At 41.2% G+C, this 19,555-nt stretch overlaps 1 protein-coding gene across 5 annotated transcripts in view; it reads left to right on the forward strand.

Annotated features, from left to right (window-relative positions):
- The window catches only part of MECOM (MDS1 and EVI1 complex locus), a 323,830-nt gene that overhangs the window by 118,670 nt on the left and 185,605 nt on the right, over nt 1-19,555 (forward strand). The window contains exon 1 of one of the 5 annotated variants that reach the window (XM_064721127.1): nt 5,343-5,348. The exons of the other annotated variants lie outside the window; for them this stretch is intronic. The gene's annotated coding sequence lies outside the window, so the exon portion shown is untranslated. Of the gene's footprint in view, nt 1-5,342; nt 5,349-19,555 lie in introns of those variants that run through there. 5 annotated transcript variants of the gene reach the window in all.

Consider the following 19,555-nt stretch of genomic DNA (forward strand, 5'->3'; position numbering starts at 1 on the left):
TTCTGCTCTCCAAGTAATCGCGTGATGTATGAGCCGATAGTACACCTTGTGGCAGAGGTGAAAATCATTCAGGCAATGCAAATATTGTCACGGGGACAAATGTTTTCCCTGTTAATAAAAATTAATGAATTCTACCCAGGAGCTAGTTAAAGAAGCTCTGGTGAGAGAGATCCAAACACAAACAAGTTCTTGCTGCTTGGAACCATTTATTCAGTCGTTCTAGATATGTGAGGATAATAATTATTAGTATTTCTGCATCTGCATAATAGATGAGAGAGTGGCAGGTTGATTTAATTACACAAATGCATTGCATTGCATATAGATCTGTCTTTCAGCTGTGTCCACATGCTGGTCTTCACTTGAGAGGTGTTATTTTGGTGCTTTGCCTTGGTTGTATAATGGATTTCAATGCTTTGGAGTCAATTTATTTAAAAGTAAGCTCCAGCTGAATGATTCTTCCCAGCCAAGAACCACCTTGGTCAGGATGTCATACCTGTAAAAAGATGCAAAGATGTTTATGTTTTTTATAAGTCCCTCTTACACATCATAAAAGGTTGATGAAACAGACTGTAAATTAATCATGTGGAAGAGGGGGAAATGCTTCCAGTGTCTTATTATATTTATTGCATGTGTATGAGTAACAATAAAAATGCTGTGTCCCTCAGCCAGGTCACCTTCTGGGGTGGGTATTCCCATCCCTCAGCCAGGGCCCAGGCTTTGTTGTGCTGAGCTGTTGGAAAGGTGTTTCTTATTTACTGGTGTAGCACAAGCCATGGTTAATGCTGTTGTCTTTTTTTTTTTTTTTTGTTTCATTTTGGTAGCCATCAATTCTTTCTTCTGATGACAAAAAGCCATTGTCTCAGTGGAATAAATATTTCTGAATTACTTCCCAGTCCCAAGCTTATCATTTACATCTTAGAACAAGAAAACAGTAAACTTTTAAAAGACATAATTTTACCTCTTCACAGTGCTTATCTACAAAGGAACATATTACTGAGGGGGGGAAAGAGCTCTAGTTGTTACTATTATTTCTGGTAGACACCCAAGGAGAGTAGCTAATTTGTTCTTCATTAATGCCAAGGACAAGTAAAAAAGCAAGGACTGAATTATGCATTTATTTCCATTGTGCCTGTAACATGGGCTTCCACTCCCCATCATCCTCCAAAAGAATTCCCAAACCTTTGCTGTGCATTTCATGTGATACCATAGGGTGCAATAATGTGGTTTTAAAAGAGGATGAATTTAGTGGTGAATCTTAATTGAAGGCAGAAAATTACATGCAGCCCCCCTGCTGAAGGAAGGATGGACAGTTGGCTGCAATCAGAAGGGTTTTTTTGATATAGCTCGACAACAACCTTTTAGTATTAATTCACAGAGGCCTCGGCAAAAACCTCAGAGTCAAATTTATTTGGAATTTGAACACTTTTTTAAACCTGGGCATGACAACCGTTCTTTGAATTACACCAGTTTTCTCTTTTGTCATGAGCTGAGGCAGCCTTGGACTTGTGGGTAACTGGAGATGAAATTCCCAGCCTGTGCAGCCCTGTGCAAAATGAAAGGTGTATGGAACTGACCTTTCAATTATTAGCACATGAGTGTATGTACCCAGGTTCCCCTTTTGACAACTAAATGCCACAGGGCCCAGGCTCAGCCCCTTGAGGTTTAAGGGCATTTTCAAGTGATTCACTGAGGTTTGGATGTGTCCCTTACAAAGGTTTTGCACTTGCATAAAACCCAAAGCACTTGGATTTGAAATTAATAGATTTTTGTGTGAAAACTTCTTTTTTTATTTATGGTAGAACATATAAATATTCAATGAAAAGGATTTTTAATTTTTCTGTCAGAAGAAGTGTTTGACCCTTGTCTCAAAATGCTGTGATAAATGATATTGTCTTACATATAATATTAATAAAATATTTAAAGAGCTGCTATGCTGCATCTGCTAAAATGTATAGAGGAGGATTCAAAAATGCATTACCATACTAGAGACAGCATCAATTTTTTTCCAGCAGAATAATTCTGTGGAAAATTAAGGAGGATTCTTCAGCACGTTTCTGGAGATGTAGCCATGAATTATTTGGTGAAATCAAAATCTGGATTTCCCAGCTCGCGTCTAACTTCAGGAAACCAGACTATATTGATTAAAGTTTGTTTAATAAAAGAATTGGGAAAGGTTTTGTGCTGCTCTCCAAGTGATAAATTGCCACAATCTTTTCTTTTATTATCACCCTGCGAGTCCTCTGCCGCTCAGCCCCGAATTAGGCACCTAAATAAGATCCAGATTTGCCAAAGTGCTCGGGAGTCAGGAGTTTCCACTGGGAGACGTTTTTCCCCTGAACTTCCAGAAGAATTAGGTAATGGAGACGGCCCGTTCAGTGTCACAGAGGGAACCAGTCTGTTTGGCAGCCTTGACCTAGAAGGTTTCAATTTTCTGGGCGTTGTTGCTCCTGCAGTTTCAGGCAGAAACTCTGTGTACAGAAGAGTGTGGCTCTCTCTCCATCACCCTCTGCCTCTGGTAATGGCTGAGGTGAGAGGAGACAGCAATCCTCCAGAGAGCCTCTCTCTTAAAACACCTGAGCTCCTCCTATCACCTCAGGTGGCTGAACATCAACACTTCCCTTGACACCGAATTTCAAGCAGGTAAAAGAGGCATTGATGGAATAACATTATTAAAGTTTTACTGGAGCATAATCTGCCTTTAGAAAAAAAAATTATGTATTTTCAGGGTAAAGTTCTGGCTCTGGCAATGGTTGGATGTGGATATATTATATATGCACACAGCAATTATTAGTATGGGAAGGGCATTACATTGGGACAGCATTTTGTCCAGCCTTGCAGCATTAGCTCCTTGTGATGAACCAAGTCACCCTAAAGAGCCTCAGTGCACACCTGGCAGGTTTGAATTTTTGAGTTTCTTGCTGATTTTTGCATTCTTTGGCTAAGTTTCTCATATTTAGTTTCTTCTAGTCCAGCTCTCTTCTGTGCAGGGAAATAAAATTTTCCGCAGTGCAGAGGAAATGAGGATAAAACCAAGCTCAGTGCAAAGTGACTTCACTTTCTTCCTATGTGGTTTGAGGTGGGAAAAGCCAAGGAGGGAAACCAGGAGGTCTTTCCCAATCCCTGTCCCTGCTTTTCCATCAGGCTTGATGAGCTAAAGCCCAACACTCATCCATGCCTGGCATTCTGTGGGTTAAAAAGCCACCAAAAATGGAGCTGTTCTCTCCACATCCGAATCAATAGGTGGCAAATGGGCATAAGAGAAGGAGGCCTGAGAATCTCATGAAACCAATTGAAAAAAGGAATTTAATCAGCTGCAGTAGGATCCGAGCCCTGTACGTTGTATAGGATGTGAAGGATTTATATTGGATGATTGTCTAATCTTCCGTGTAAGTGGAACTTCTTTGGCCTTATTTTGAACCTGGAGTAATAAAGAAGGAAGTGAAAGCAAAGGTAAACTTAAAGTATTGTTTTACTCTAAATGCTTTCAGTAAAGGGCCTTGTTATCTAATGATTGGTACTGGATGGCTGGTATAAATCGTGCTGTTTGTTCCCTGCACTCATGGCGAGGGAAAGCAGAGGCAAAAGGAAATCAATTGGAACTAGCAGGTAACAAATGACCAGTCTTAGGCAAGCATAGCAGATGGGGAAAATAGAGTTGTGGGCATACATTATTGGGAAATGCAGCGGTGACTTTCCCCGTTATTTAAGAAATGCAGCAAATAATGAATATTTTTGATGGAGGGAGCTGCTCAGATAATTAAGGACGTTCAGGTGTTTGAATATTGAGTCATATTTTCAGTGTTTTCTTAGATGAGGTTCTTGCCCTTAATAATGAATTGCCAAAAGGAGAGCCAGAAGGTGTGGTGGCAGCTTTTGTGGAGAGAGGCGAGCTCACTTCATGCAAGCTGCCCCAGAGGAGTGCTGGTGGAGCCAGGCTGGCAGTGCACTGTCCACAGGCAATTCTGGAGTTGCCTGGGATTTTGGGAAATGTTTTGGCACTACTGTGTCAGAATGAGCTCTGCAGAGTGGCTACAATATTGTCAGATCTGAATTGAGGAGAGGCTAAGTTCCAGTAGCTTTCTGTTTGGGGATTTCCCTCTTTCCTGGTAGATCTTAAGTGTTCAAAAAGACTTACTTTCTGGAATACAAAAAATCCTGTAAAGCTCAAGAGCAATCTCTTTTACAGCATCAGGGTTTTTCTGGAGATAGGCAGGGAAAGGACCAACTGGGAAACAATTCCTTCTGCTAGGACCTGGTGGGATCCCTGGTTGTGAGAAAAAGGGCTGGATCAAATGGAGTGTGGGCAAAAATGAGTCTTTATCCACCTTACTTGCCATGTACAACCAAACCACCAATTTCACAGCCTTGATCCAAGGAAGGTTTTAGAAACCTGGAGCTGGGTGTAGGGAAGGAAAGTGTCCTATGCGTGAGCAAGCACTGGGACACACAGAGATAGGAATCTTCTCCTTTCATAGTTTTAAAGACCATAAAGACACTCCGAGGGACTCTGTGTTTGCCCTGTGTGGAGGGTGATGGTCCAAGTCCCCTCTAGATGGCCTGGACCAGGACTTGGCCACTTACTGTGCTCACCAGGCTTATTTGAGAGCCTGGTCTGAGTTATTAGTGCTTTACATGTGGCTCTGTATATGCAGGGAATGGGGACAGCTTTCTTTTAAAAAGTTTTCTCAAAGCATCTTAACAATATTCTCTGTATGTTTCCACAGTGTATTAGCTCTGCAAGCAAATCCAAAAGTACTACAGGGGGGATACCCTAACACCTTGAAAAGTATCAGTTAAAAACTGCTGAAAGCATTAAAAATGAATGAATCATAGGGTGAGAACTAGCATGACAGGTAAATAGGCAGAGCATAAAATGCCTCTGGAATCTGGGATATTTGCAGGTACAAGGGGGCTTCTAAGTCAGGGTTCATTTACAATGTCTGGTTCCTCTCTCCAGGAAAGATTTCTAATAGATTCAGGGGAGACTCCAAGCTTTTAGAGGGTCTTGGGAGAAGAAAGGCAGCTCTGTAAGGAAAGAGGTTTGGTTTGTTTATGGAGAAAACTCCCCAGTCACGTTCCATATTGTGTCCTGCATGGAAGAACAACCGAAGGCTTTCACCCTGTTTCTGCGCAGTGGCCACAGCTATTGTACAGAAACACTTCCTCCAGGGCATGGGACCCTACCTGGAGATGGGCTGCAGCTCCTAGAAAGCCCCTGCTCCATCAGGAAAACATTTGTGTTTTACAATTTGATGTTGGTTGAGGGTTTTTTTTATATTTTTTTACTGCCCAGGATCTGTTCCAGCCTGTGGCTGCAGCACTGTCTGAATGGTGGAGCCTTGCCAAAAGTGAGCAGTGTCAAATACTCTGTTTTACCATAACAAGTGCAGAGGTGAATGAGCACTGTCAAGAAAGCACCATGAATACTCTTTTCCGTTATTAACTGAATTTATTATTTTGCTGGTAAGAGTTACCAGCAGAAGGTGAACATTAATTTCACATCTGCATGAGCCTGGGCTGGAAATGTTTGGGGGCTCATTGGGTCGGGGGGTAGAAGCAAGCTCTGACTGCTCGTTGCTAAACAAAACAGCTAAAATCACAAATATTTCCAGTCAGTCGTGACTTTAAAAATATCCAGAAGCATATTTGAATTTGAGAGCATGTAAGAGAATATCATAACCTGCTCAGGCTATTATGTGAAACAGAAACAGGTTGAATAAATCATTACCTGTTTTTATTCACCCAGTTTGTGCAAATCTAACACCATGGTCTTGTGGTGGTTTAAAACAATGTGCTTGGCCTCTTCTGGTTGCACAGCAGCCCCAGTAGTATCTGGGATGTTGGGTAGAGGAATGTGTTTTTATTTGTACTTCTTCAACAGCTCTGAGAATCCTCCTTGTTCACAATGGTCACAGAAACTGTAGTAGGTGTTTCAGTGCTTGGATTTTCCAGCCAAATCCAAAGCTTTAAGGAAATCACCACCACGGCATGCTCTATGTACAGAGGAATGTTTCACTCACTTTTCTCATCAAGAGGAAAACTCATTGTTCATCCCAGAAGGATGCAATGGAGATAAAACCCATTCAGTTAATCTATTCAATTCTCCAAATTTTGAGGGTTGAAGAGGTTTAAGGAATTTTTCAGCAGTTTGGAATTAAAGTTAGTAAAACCAGCTCTGATACAGCTCTAGGACAGATTCTGCACGAGTGCTCCACCCTCCCTAAAAGTTGCCCTGTGCTGCTCTGAATCCACAACTGGCAGGGGGACAGCAATAATGTGATTCAGAGATGCCAATGCAAATTGACCTAATTGCTGATGAAAGGCAAAGGGAGCAGGCACAACTTCTTAATTAAAAAAAAAAAATAAAATCTAATTTTAGGTTATTAGTTCTTTAAAGTAACTTTGGGTTGTGGAGGTTTGACATGACGTTGTCCTCTCAGTTTTCCCACTGACAGAAAGGACTTTTCCCTCTTGGTTTGTGGACAGCATTGCCCTGGGGATGTTCTGCCATCAGAGGTGGCTTTTTTTTAATGGAGAAACAGGTTTGCAGCTTAGTTATCTTAATTTATGAACTGAATATTTAGAATGTGGAGATGACTTCACTGAGCTGCCTTTTATTTTTTTAATTACAAAAGCAAATAGAAATATTCAAATCAGATCACACTAATTAGCGGAGCTAATTATGTTTTCCCAAGCATCTCTCTTCTTACCTCTTCTGCAATGAAAAAAAATCATTTGCTCATGATGTAAAACAGGGGAAAGGAGATTGCCATGACAATTAGCAGTAATTAATGAGAAGTTTTGAATTGCTTTGTGTTAACCTCAGCATCTATTAGTAGAAAAGGCTTGGATTTGTCCTCTGAGGGGTGTGGGTAGGCACAAACTCCTCCTTTCCAAGAAGGGAAGGAAAGACACAAGGAATGCAGCAAGGAGTTAAAATGGCTTTACCTATTTTGTGTGTGTTAGAAATAGTTACATGCACCTGCTGCAGATTCACATCTGTACACTTCCAACAAATAAAATTATACTGGTGAACATTTTAATTGAAAGGATTTTTTGCTTCTTTAGGGCATATTTAGCTTGACTTGAATAAATGCATGATCATTGCAGCTGGCTGTAAGATGTTACTTATTTTGTACAGGAGCTGCTTAGGTTTCAGAGTTTGGTTTTTTTCTTTTTCCCCATACTAGAATGAAAATAGATTGCTGGAAACTTTTTATGGAAGGGATCTATATTCTAAAATAGCTTTTTTAATATTAGTAAGATCAAGTTTCTTCCAAGAAAGGTGTTTGTAATGAAAGGTTCCTCTCTGCCCTGTGACACACAGATATGTATTTATATGATGGAGTTACCTGCATTCAGAACTAAAAAGAAGTATTGCTGAAAATATCTTTGGTTATGATTAATTTTCAAAGGCATTTAGGTTAAATAAAAATATTGAAAACACTAAGTCAGGCTCCTACATTTGCATTTTACTGCTTTTGCTCGGGCTTCTTGTCCTCTGTCCATGGCACACATGAAATTTGTGTGACAGAGCCTGGTAATAGTGCAACACAGAGCACAGATGACATCTTGCCCCATGCAATCAATCAGTAGTTTGCCTTTAACAGTAGAGAGATCAGAATTTAATTGATGTTCTTTGGATTGGTCCATAAAATGCTTCCAAGTGGTTTGTATAACTGCGGATCCTGTGTGGCCAGTAGATAATATTCACATCTAGGGATGTTCTCCTTTGGAAATATTTAGATTTGAAGTTGTGATCCCCATGACCAGCTCCTTCCTGAGGAGTGACATGTGGAAGAGTTGAGAAACAGATCCATCTTCTGCACTGCTGCTTCCCTGTAATTGCTTCCTGAAAGCAGCTTGTCCTGGGTGTGATTTCTGCAGCAAAGTGAGAAGAAGTCACATTAACCCACTGAGAGGGGAGATGCTGCTTTCAATTCTCCTCTTGCCCCTGCTTTCTCTGCTGATTTATGGATTCATTGTGTGCTTGCTCCTGACACAACTTGGTGTTGTCTCTGTCACCGTGGCTGGGATATTTCTCTTCCTGAGGCTCCTGGGTCTGAGACTTGCACCGTCTCTAATTGAACAGCTGATGATTGATAATTGAATGCAAGAATAGGCTAAAAAGCTTGGCTTGTGCAGCAGAGGAAAATGAAGGCTGATAGAGGTTATGTCTGATACTGAAGGTGACAAACACTCCTGGCAAACCATTTAAGCTAAAGGACAGTGCTGGAACAAGTACAAATGGGCAATAAAGTGTCCATGAATATTCTGAGGCCAGGAATGAGCTTTCTAGTAAGGAGAGGGTGAAAAGGAGGACCACCTTCTCCATGGGAGTGATGGAATGAGGAGTCCACACTGACAGAGATGTGTGCAAGGTGCCTCCAAAGCCCATGTTGGTATCCCAGTGTGCTGGTGGAGCAGGTCACCATGAGGACACTGCTTTTGATGAGTGCATAATAGAAGGTATGGATTTCCTTGTCTGGTGTCCATGTTTGTGACCCCTTTTGTTACAAATCATAGGAATCTGCCCATTTTTTTTTTGGATTTCATATCCTTGAAAAGGAACACTGTAAAGGATGAAAACAAGGCAAAAGACAGTAAGGACTAATTTTAACATCTTCCCCTCTCATTTCTGTTGCTGCCAGACTTTTTGCATCCCAGGCTGAGCGTGGCAGGCTGAGGGGTAGGAAGCTGACCTCCTGTGAGATTGAGATATGTTGAGAGATGGTGGGGTAGAATAAATGTGGAGACCCTTTGTCCCAAGGAATTTCATTGCTGAGCATGGCATTGCTTTGCTCCTGTGATATATGACCTATTTCGCTGTATTCTCTGCTGAGTTGGGGAAATAATCTTAGAGAGGTGCTTTGTGTGAAGGTCTGGCATTTTGTCTCAAGCTGTGATGCCAGAGTTTTGTGCTTGATGGTGCTCAGACCTCAGCGTAATAAGTTTGCTTTCAAGAACTGGCGTTTTCAAAAACATTTGTTAGCTTCATTTTTCTTCCACTGACCTGAGCAGCAAACCCCTGAGAGTGGAGTTAGGCAAGGTGGCACACTTGTGAGAAGCCTTTTCCATGCATTTTGAGGGAAGGCAAAGCTTTTGTCCCAGGGCTCTGGATCAATCCTTACTTTGCCTCTGTGTTGCCCTGCATTGCTCAGTGTTGTCGTGTTGCTTTCTGCCACTGCTTCTGAAGTAGTTTGTTACTGGACTTGGAAAGAGCTTTGCAGTATTTAATCTCATCAGAGAAAACTTCCTCATCCCATTATTTGGGCAATTTTGGGGTGGGGGAGTGGTTGTTTTCATTTGGGTTTTATGATTTATACTTCATTTTTACAGCATGTTTTTTCAGGAGGAGGATTTTTCGCTGCTTGCCTTTGTAGTGATTGTTTTGTACTTTCTTGGGACAGACCCGGCTCTTTTGAAGGTCCTTGTGCTTACGTGCAAAATATTGGCAGATCTCTGAGGCTGAGGAATGCAGTGGAAACCATAGTGCATCCTGTGCTTTGATTTCTGCAGATCTCCTTGTGTTGGTCATGGGTATGAAGCTGAGTTTCTTGCTTCTAGCTCTTACCGACATTAACTTCTACAATCATCTTTATTCCTATTAAGCTTCTCAATACACACTGTGAGCTGAATCAGGTCTAGTCTGGACTGGGTTAAATTAGCCCTGAATCAGGGCTGTAAATGCTACTGATGGTTCCTAATAATCTGGAAAAATTACCAAATGTTTTTTGGTATGGTCGTGCACTTTGAGGCAGCTGCGTGGATTTCTGGACTCCTGCCATGTACAGGGTGGGTGCTGTGCACCTTAGGGAGCCAGGACAGTGGGAGAAAAGGAAATAAATTTAAATTTTAATATATTTACATATATAAAATATGTCCTGGGCATGTTCTTTTCAGGGAGCAGTGTGACCAAGGTGTTCTTTTTGGGTTGTATGCTCTGTTTGTCTCCATGAGCTTGTGTCTTTAACTCCCTAAGAATAAAATGGCTTTACTCACGTGAATAAAAATTAGATTTAAGTGACAAACCTCTTGTCCATAGGTGTGAAGATTTTATGGTTTGATCTTTGGTTTCCCTGCTACCAATGATAATCTGCACCACACTTCTTGATGTGTTTGTCAGTGGAGTGCAAACAGGAGCTCAAATAGTCAGGAATTGTATTTTATGTGTTGTTTGTTTGGATTGGAGAAAAAAAGGCTGGTAATATTCAGAGTTGGATGGATTTCATCTGAGCTGGTTTGGATCTCCATACATAAAATTTGAAAGCAGCCATACTGTTAAAATGAAAGAAAACTTACCATTTTCTTTTGTTGTTTTGGAAGAGTTTCGGGGAGTGTTTAATTTTGTGTTTGGGGTTTTTTTGTTCATTGCTCTTCTGGGTAGATCAGGTTAATTTGTCTAAACTCCTTTTTCTACTTATTTTTACAGTTACTTCTATTCCAAGTGTTAATTTCAGAGTTTGCATCTTGTTTTCCAGTTGCATGGACAACTTCACCTTTTTTTTTTTGGTATGATCAGGGGCAACAGAAGGTGAAAAGATTAAAAATAATCTTGTACTACTCAAAATAATATTAACTTTGAGCTCTGTGATTTCTGTACTGTATCATCAGGTGGCTCTTTTGCACTTTGAGAAACAGCATTTGAAAAAACCAATATGCAGCAGGAACCCTTCTGGGGGTTAATGCTTTGAGTTTTGTCATCCTTCATCCTTGCTTTCCCATGGTTTTCTTTCCTAGCAATATGTCAATGTGCAAATTTTGGCAAAAGCACAATTATGCACTCAAAACTCATGAGTTAAACTCCCCCCAAACAGATACTTTTAAAGGAAATCCTACGGTTTTCAACAGTGAGCATATTTGTGTACAGCAAACTCCTCCCACCATGTGGGTACTTCAGGAATTTTCTTTCTCGCTCAGTCCCATCAGACTCTGACACTTTAAACCTCTTTCTTTTATTCATCTCGTGGGGTCTGTGGACCCCTGACACTGATGATGGGAACAGGACACTGGGATTTCTGCATTCCAGCATGGGCATCTCCATCTCCTCTTCTGCAATGAGAGCCTTCAATGATACATCTCTTGTTGCTGGCACACAGTGGCTGATTTTGGCTTTCTCAGGCAACCATCAGGTTGAGTACTAGTTATTTAGGGTGGTTACATCACTTAGTGATCTTTTAGTGCATTTTTTTCCCCAGGAAATAAGCTGTGACATATCTGTAAGCATCTATTCTCTCCACTGACATCCCACATCCCTCTGATCATTGTGTAAACACCACTCCTTGGGATGCTCCAGCATCACAGGCCTCCTAATTTGTAGCATTTGTAATTTTTTGTAAATGCTCTCTTTGTGGATATTAAATAGCAAGCAGATGTCCATCAGAATATGTGCTTTATAGGCACTCTTTTGTTTGACAGAACTTTGAAGAGCGGATATGTGTTGCCTAGTAGCTTTTATTTTTGAGTCATTTATTTTAAGAAATCAGGAGTTGAAAAAAGAAAAAACCCTAAAATGTTTAAATATAGATTTTCACCAAAATTAAAATTTTTATTGCAAATCATATTGTGTTAGCCATTCTCTGTCCCTTATTCACTTAGGAGTTTTACAGTTGGACAGTCACCCCTTAAACACATGTGCTAGGTGGACAGCAAGTGCCTAAAATGTCCCTAAAATGCTCACCCTAAATAAAATCTGGCTACTTCACATCAGATGGGCTTTTGGCCACTAATTTCAGTAGCTATGGGCAAAATCGTTCTAGGCTGGCTGAAATCCAGTGTCTTGATTTTTGCCCAGAGCTCTGCTGTTGTCTGAACTGAAACCTCTTCTGCTCGAGCATCTGAGTCTGGATGAAACTTCTTGTATATTTTAATGACATTTAAACTGAATTTAGCAAATTACTTTCTCATCTTCAAAACTACTTTTTTGACTGTTATGAAGTGACACCATAGAAAATCTGCTCTAAAGCAGGGCAGAATCACAGAGGGGAGCTCTTCTCAATATATTTCCTCAGTGAGAGATTTATGTGGCATTTCTGGAATCAATAGGAGACTTTTCATTGATTTCAAGAGGAATACCTTGCTTTCAAAGAGGACTCAGACAAATCCCCTCCTCTCTGTGTACTTGATCTATGATACAGGATGGGCAATTTTCTCTGGTTCTTCCCAAGTTCATAATTTGTATTTCATCCTCATGCCACTTTGTGAATTTATTGGCAGCCAGAAGTACTCCATGAGGATTATAGAGTTTTGCCTACCTTTTGGTGGTTATAACATTTATTTTAAAGCAGTGTTTAGTTATTTTTAGTTAAGGGCCGTGTGGGTGGGTTTGGTACCAGCCTGCCACCAGAGGAAAATCCGATTTTTAAGAGACTAAAATCCATCAAAACTCTGCCAGCACTTCCATGGGTGGGGGGATATTTGGTTAAATAGATGTTTATCTGGGAAAGTCATCATCTGGCTAGCAGCATACTGAATGTTTCTAAGCAGCTAACTTATGTATACTAAACAAATTTGGTTTGGCTGCAGCTAGAGCTGCCCTGTGGAAATTCTCAACATACATTTGTTTGATTGAGCTGTCATTTTCAGTTGATCTGCTGATGATCTGTGTCACTTTGTTTAAATGTCCTGGTGGTTTTTTTTTTTCTTTTTTAATACAGTGCAAAACCAGTCTGCTTTCTGTGATGGATTAAATTGAGGTGAAATTTGAGAGTTACTCCTGTTTTTGATTTCTGTGCCCTGAGACAGGTGGGCTGGAATGACAAAGAACTTCGCACACAAATGCATTAAAACTAAAATGGAGTGGATGCCCTTATGATTTAAAACATCCGTAGATGTGTCAACTACCAAATGCTCCCGTTCAAAGTAGTTGCTGGGATTTGCACTTTAAGCAACAAATGGTATTTATTTGGTCTGTCCTTCTCACCTAAAATACCTGGACAAAAAGCACACTGAGCCCTTTTCCTCCTGCAAAATTCCCTCTGGGTGCATGAGTGTTGGGGTTTTGGCCTCTGGTGAGAAAACACAAGGTTAATTCTCAGATGAAGTCCCTGGTGAGCAGCAGGGGATGGAAATGGGAGCCCAGTCTGGGAACTGGGCAGCATCTCTGGTGGTCTCAGCCCTGGAGATGTCCTTTCTGCAGGCACTTTCGAAGAGATCAAAGCTCCTTTCAGTCCCCACAGAACTTGGTTCAGTTTTTTTTTTTAATTTTTGGAAGTATTGCCCAAGCTTTGGGCTATCAGTTTTGCTCCCACCAGCTTGGTATACAAGTGAGATTCTGGTGCTTCCACTGATTTTGGGGAGTGGTGTTGGCTTCAACAGAGAAAGTGGGATGATGAGGTGTGAGGGGGGCACAGCTCTGAGCAGAGTTCCTTGGGGAGGAATCCTGTAGCTCATCCTGGTGCTTGGCCCTGAATTTCCCCTCCTCCAGCTGAGCTGCCCACAGCAATGCAACTTCTCTCCATACCCAACTTCTCATCACACCCAACGTGGGTTTTTTGTGCAAGGCTCACTGCATTTCAGTCTTTGCTTTAGAGCCTCTAGAAGGCTCAATTTGATCATCTCCAGCTTTTCCCATGTGTGTTGTGCTCTTTACATGAACTGCAGCTCTGTGAGGAGAGACCAAGGGATGCCAAGTCTAGATAAATTGCTCATTTTCCAAACATGCCCCCGATTTGTTTTGTGACCATGGGTTGGTTCTGTTCACCTCCACAGATGTAGTTGGTGAGATGGAGACATGGAGAGCTCTTTCAACACCTTCTCATGACAATGCTTGGATTTTTTTCCTCTGATGTCCTTGGAGTTATGCATGGCCTTACCAAACTTGCTGAACTGAGGTTCACCAGGGTGTGGAGAAGGTCAGCTAAATACCAGTTTGATGTTGCTTTGCAAAGTGCTCCATAGGAACGGCTGCTTCTATTTGACTTGAGTTTCTAATGAGCTTTCCAGGGAAAATGTTGAAATGCAATTTGTTCCTTCCACTTCCTTACCCTGGAAGTGTCTTCTGTGGGCTGCAAATTGTGCCACTCTGTCTTTCCTGGTAGAGATACTGGTGCTGTAGGAAAGGATTTCTCTTGTACGACCACTTAAGGCTATGTGAAGTGTAATGGTCTAGCCTGAAAATTTCAGAGCATTTTTGGATCTAATTTGGACAGAAGGAATTCAAGTTGCTTTCAGAACAATTTCAGGAAAAGCCACGTTATTTTCCTGCCGTAAAAAAACCCTCAGCTTCTCAAGCCATTTTTGCTCAAGGACTCCACCACTTCTATGATTTAGGACGTGTCTCTGTGTTTATATATATATTATATTACATATACATGCTGTATATATACATCCTTGTCATTATAAACAGTACTTAAATCCATGTCCGTAAACATAAATAGATATAAAGTTAAGTACTCTTTATAACAGAGGATTAGTCCACAGTGACATAATAGGTAGAAATCAAGTATATAACAACCTCCTGTTAGTTTGAGTCCTGTGAGATCCTTGGGGATGGAGAGCACTGCCTGGGCCAAGGTCTCTAATGGCATGGCATCCAATTACATGAAGGCTGAATTTACTCCATTAAGAACTATGTATTTATTTAAGCTGTCATATATCAGCCTGCACATGAAAACAATAGAGCTTGTGAAGATTGCCAGTTTGAAAAAGGGGAAAAAAAAAAAGAAAAAGATTATTTTTCAAATTTTCTTCCAAGTTGTTGGGATGAACCAGAAGCTTTCAGAGTGCTGATTTATTGCTCTCTGTTAGCAGCTCCCCAGGACCCCTCTGATTCTCCAAGACCAACAGCTTCAGAGAAAGCAATACAAGGTGTATGGAACAAAGAGGGGAATAAATTACATTAGCAGTTAACTTTCTTTACAGTTAATATATATTAATAAATATCTACAAAACGTTTGAGGCTTTGACCAGGAAGCCATGCAAAATAAACTGTAGTCCCACTCTTTTTTTTTTCTTTTTTTAAAAAGTCAAAATAGATCTAACTGATGTTAACTGTTTCACAGCGGGGGTCTCGTTCTGGTTTCACACTGGTGTCACTGTTGATTTTGGAGGGGGGATGTGATCAGAATAAGGACTGTCACTCCTCCCTCCCTCCAACAGGCTGCTGGTGCTGCAGGAACACTTGGCATTTCCATACTGTCCTGCTTTGCATCTTCAAAGCTCTGGGGAGAGATGAGCTATTCACCCTGGAGCTCATCTGAGGCAAATGAGATAATATGAACCCGTGGAAGAAATGGGAAACCCAAGAGGGAATGGGGGAATTTGTTACTGGATATGTTTGCAAAAGCAACTGAGTGTGCAGTGTCAGAGCTACCCGCTCCCAGCATAAGCAAAGGCCCTGTGCTTTGAGGGACCAGGGGGGTGAGAGCCCAGGGAGTCCTTCCTGTTAGTCCTGCATGTGCTGAAATATTTTCTTGATCTTTTTCTGACTGGCTGGGCTTGGAAAACTCTGGGCTTTGCTGGCCAAAAACTCCTCAGTGGTTTCTGTGTCTGTGGAGTTTTGGCTGCATGGAACTCTCCAAACATGAGATATGGGCAGGCTCTTGGTCCTTGAGAGCTCCAGAAGTTTTCCCTGTGAGTTCAGCAATACAGATGGATGTAATCCATTTTGCTCATTTTCCTCCAAAGAAGAGGGAAAAGGGGTGAACAGAGTGAGGAGTTGCTCTGTGTCCAAGTGAAGGGAGTAGCAGAGGGCTTTTGGCTGAGGTGGAAAACGTGTTAAAGAGGGAACAGACACCTCCCAGCATCAGCTGTGGACCACCAGCATGGGAGAGAGGCACGAGTGGGAAGCTCTTAGGTAGTATTAAAAACCTCCAAGCACTGAACCACAGAGAACTCACCCTTCAGAGACATGCTAGGTAAAAGTACAGCCAGACAAACACCCTTGGAGGAGTTTCCAAATTACACGAGGAACAAATTTATAGGAAAGAGGTGACAACATCCTAGATTTGCCAGATTTCTGCAAACGCTTTTCCTTTAAAAACAAGTCTCCTGATTGCTCAGCAAAACTCAGAGCTCTAATATTTGGGGTTTGGAATTTTTTTACCTTTAACTCTTCTGAATGTTTTTCATTATTTTTTTGGTAATAACACGAGAAAGAAAAAGAAACATCTCTGAGAAAAGGAAGGGAAGGGAAAGGAATGGGGGGAAGAGTGGAGGGGAAATGAAGGATTTTCAGGGGAAAGCTAACTTCTGGTTTGCAGGCACCTTCCTGCAGCAGAGGATGCAGACAGGGCATGGGGAGGGAGCTGTGGCCACTGGCACTGAGGCAGTGCAGCATCTAGAGCTGAGCTGAACCTGTGATGATGAAGGAGCTGGGCCCCCATTTTATCTTTGTGTAGATGTCTTGGCTGCAAAACCCTGGTGTTTCCCCTTGTCCTCTTATACAAAGGCCAAGAAAAATAATTGCTGCAGATTCTTGTAGGTCCTTGCACTCATGTATGCCACACTTGCTAGAAAAATAAACTATCTCAGAAAGGTAACTGAGAATTTAGCTGTACTTAATGGGTGTAGTTTCCTTTTGCCTCTATCCTTGTTTAAAGTCATCCTGCCATGGAGTTTGGGGCTTGCTGTAGGGCAGCAAGCAGCTTTTTCCCAGTTGTGCTTGGATGCCTGCAGTAAATGGTGTCAGTTCCATGGGCAAACATTTTCTGCATCACCACAGAGATCAACATTTTGGTAAACTCAGACAAAAGTCCCACTGGCATTAAAGTAAATCCTGTTCTTTGGGACAGACCAGCCTTCTGAAATGGGGCAGGAAACTAAAATGTATTTTATCAACCATGAATATTTTGTTGAGATTAAAAGTTAATTAGTGTTTATTTAGAATATGTGGCTGGCACAGGTAGAATTGTGTCAGAAAAATTTGCGGAATTGCTTTGAGGAATGAGCAGGGTCTGAAAGAAAATTGGTGGTGGAGACAATGTAGATAAATCCAGTTCTGAATGCTTTTATTTTTGTCTGGACAAAAATGAAACAAAGATTATTGCACTGTGAAAATGTGTAGTTTTTTTGAGTGACATATCAATGAGAAGAATTTGTCAAAGTGTGCCAGCCAAGACCCTGGGTTTCATGGAGACAAACAGGAAAAAATTTCATTCAAGTTTCACAGTAATCCCACCCAAAACAGCTCTGTCATACAGGAATAAATGTATATGCACATGTGGTGAAATAAAACTGTCCCAAAGGTTTTTTGTAAAAAGTAAAAACATAGTAGATATAAACACATACCAATGCCCCAGAATGCTGCAGAATACACCTGACACGAAGTAAAGTTGCTCTTGAGATTCATGATTTTCCAATCAGCTAAGTACATCCTGCATGTTACTGGGTGACCTTCTGCTGAGGAGTTGCTTGCAGGAAAAATTGTGGCCTTGTATCTCCTCGGAAACAAATGCTGGAAGCCAGTCCTGCCAGACCTTGAGGTTTTGAAGTGGACAGTATTGTAGGATTAATTACCCGATACTTTTCCTGATTAGCGTATTTGTTATGAGTACTTCTGTTAGTGCTTCAAGGACTTAACTACAGTGTATCACAGTGTCACTCGAGTATAATTAATGCTCTTTCACTGTAATTGCATAATTAAAAAGCTGTCTGGCTGCTGGTGCGAAGCTCTGCTCTACAGCAGAGCGGTTTTCCAAAAGCAGCTGCCCAAAAGTCTATCTCTCCCTGGAACACTTGGGCATAGCTCAGGAGCAGCTACGTCCTGGTCTGATAATCTCTCAGATCTTGCTCTTTTGTTCCCAGCATTTTGGGAATGTCCTGTGTAAGGCTAGGGGTTGGAATTGATGATCTTTGCAGGATGATCCCTTCCAACTCAGGTTATTCTGGGCTGCCTTCTCCCCGCTGGGCTCTGTCCCCTACTCTTCCAGGTGGAGTGCAGTCTCTTTGGGATTCAGGCAGTGAAGGTCCCCTCCCCAGGGTGTTTTTGCCCTGGTGGTGTGAGAGAGATGATGTGATCTCTGAGCTGCCACTGTTTCATGCTTTTTAAGCTCTTGGTGCTTAGAGTGGGAATTGCTCAGCTCCTCAAAGCAGATGGATGGGTGTTTGCAGGCTGGTGCTGCAGTGCCTGCTGGCAGGAAGGGGTTAAATTCCTTTTTATTCATAATGTGCTTTTGAAACAAAACTTCATGACCTGGCTTTTTTCCCCCCTTTTCCTTTTTTATTTTTTTTTCAAGTGATTACACTTTGCCGCATTATAAGGGAGCAAATGCATTTGCGTCTCAGGACCGAACTCTACCAGATACTGACATGTTCAACATCTCCTGTGGCTTACCAAACACATCAGGGATGTGGACCTCCCTCTGTTTTCTCATTATGCCAAATAATGAAATGTGGAAATAATTCTAATCCTTTCTTCTGGTTGTGCTGTACCTCTGAAAATATGATAAACTCAATCCAATTAAAAGTCATTACCTCTACAAGGCTCAGTCTCTATCTATAACCTTTGTTTTATAATTCACTCTGTTATCTGTCTTCATTATAATTTGGTAGAATAGTCATCTTTTATTACTGCTTTCTGTTGGAAAGAGGCATGTGATTTCCAGTGCTACTTTGTGACACATCTCAGTTTAAAACAGTAAAGGTCTACTAATGAGTAAAAAGAAGTTCAGTTACTCTGATTTATTACATTGAGATAAAGTTTCATTTGTGTTGATTATAATACTGTAGATTTAAGTAATTGTTTTAATTTAAAAATGTTCTTTTACAGCAATAGTTTTTCACTGTGGCAGGGACTGTTAAAGTGCATTACCTTTTCTCTTACCCCAGCTGATACAGATTTAGTTAGATTTTGTTCCTAATCAGTATTTTCTGTGTATAAGTGGCTGGTCTCACTAATTCACATTTAACCTTCTTGTCCTTAGTTTTGTCCTGATCTGGTTGGCTTCTTGTGCCATGTCAGTGTGAGAATATATGTCATGTTTACCATTATGGCAATCAAACAATGAACAAAAGCTGGTTCCCTTAATCCATTTTTCCTCCCTTAGCAGTGACCAGTACTCAGGGCTAAAAATTTCAAGACAGATTTTTTTTTTTCCCTCCCTTGGGTCTACTCCATACAGAGAGTCATGAAGAGCATTAGCGAGTGTTAGCTGCTGCAGCTCCCCTCAGTTGAAATATCTTACCAAGATACAAATTTAAGCTATTAGTTAGAGTTTCAGCATGCTTTAGGCTGCCTCCCAGCCCCTGTGGATCTCTCCAGGCTCCTTGCTAGCTGCAGATCCCGCTCTCAGTATATCAAATCCTACAGCTGGCATTTCCCTCTTCTCTTACCCCCCACTCTGTGTAACCCAGGAAAGGTTTTGAAAGTCAAATATATATTTATTCCATTGAGGAAACTTTATCAACCAGCACCAAAGTTTATTGGCACTAGCTAGTGATATAATGGGTAGTTTAAACCCTGCTAACTGCGAATAATTTTTCAGCCGTGTTTATGATTGCAGTAGGCTCTAACAGACCAGAAGTACAGATAACATAAATATTTCTACCAGAGATGATTGTACTGGAACTATAAATAAAAATTAGACTTAACTTGTAAATAAATTCACTGCGTGCC

Source organism: Zonotrichia leucophrys, chromosome 9 (assembly GCF_028769735.1).
Source record: "Zonotrichia leucophrys gambelii isolate GWCS_2022_RI chromosome 9, RI_Zleu_2.0, whole genome shotgun sequence".
NCBI classification, from domain to species: Eukaryota; Metazoa; Chordata; class Aves; order Passeriformes; family Passerellidae; genus Zonotrichia; species Zonotrichia leucophrys.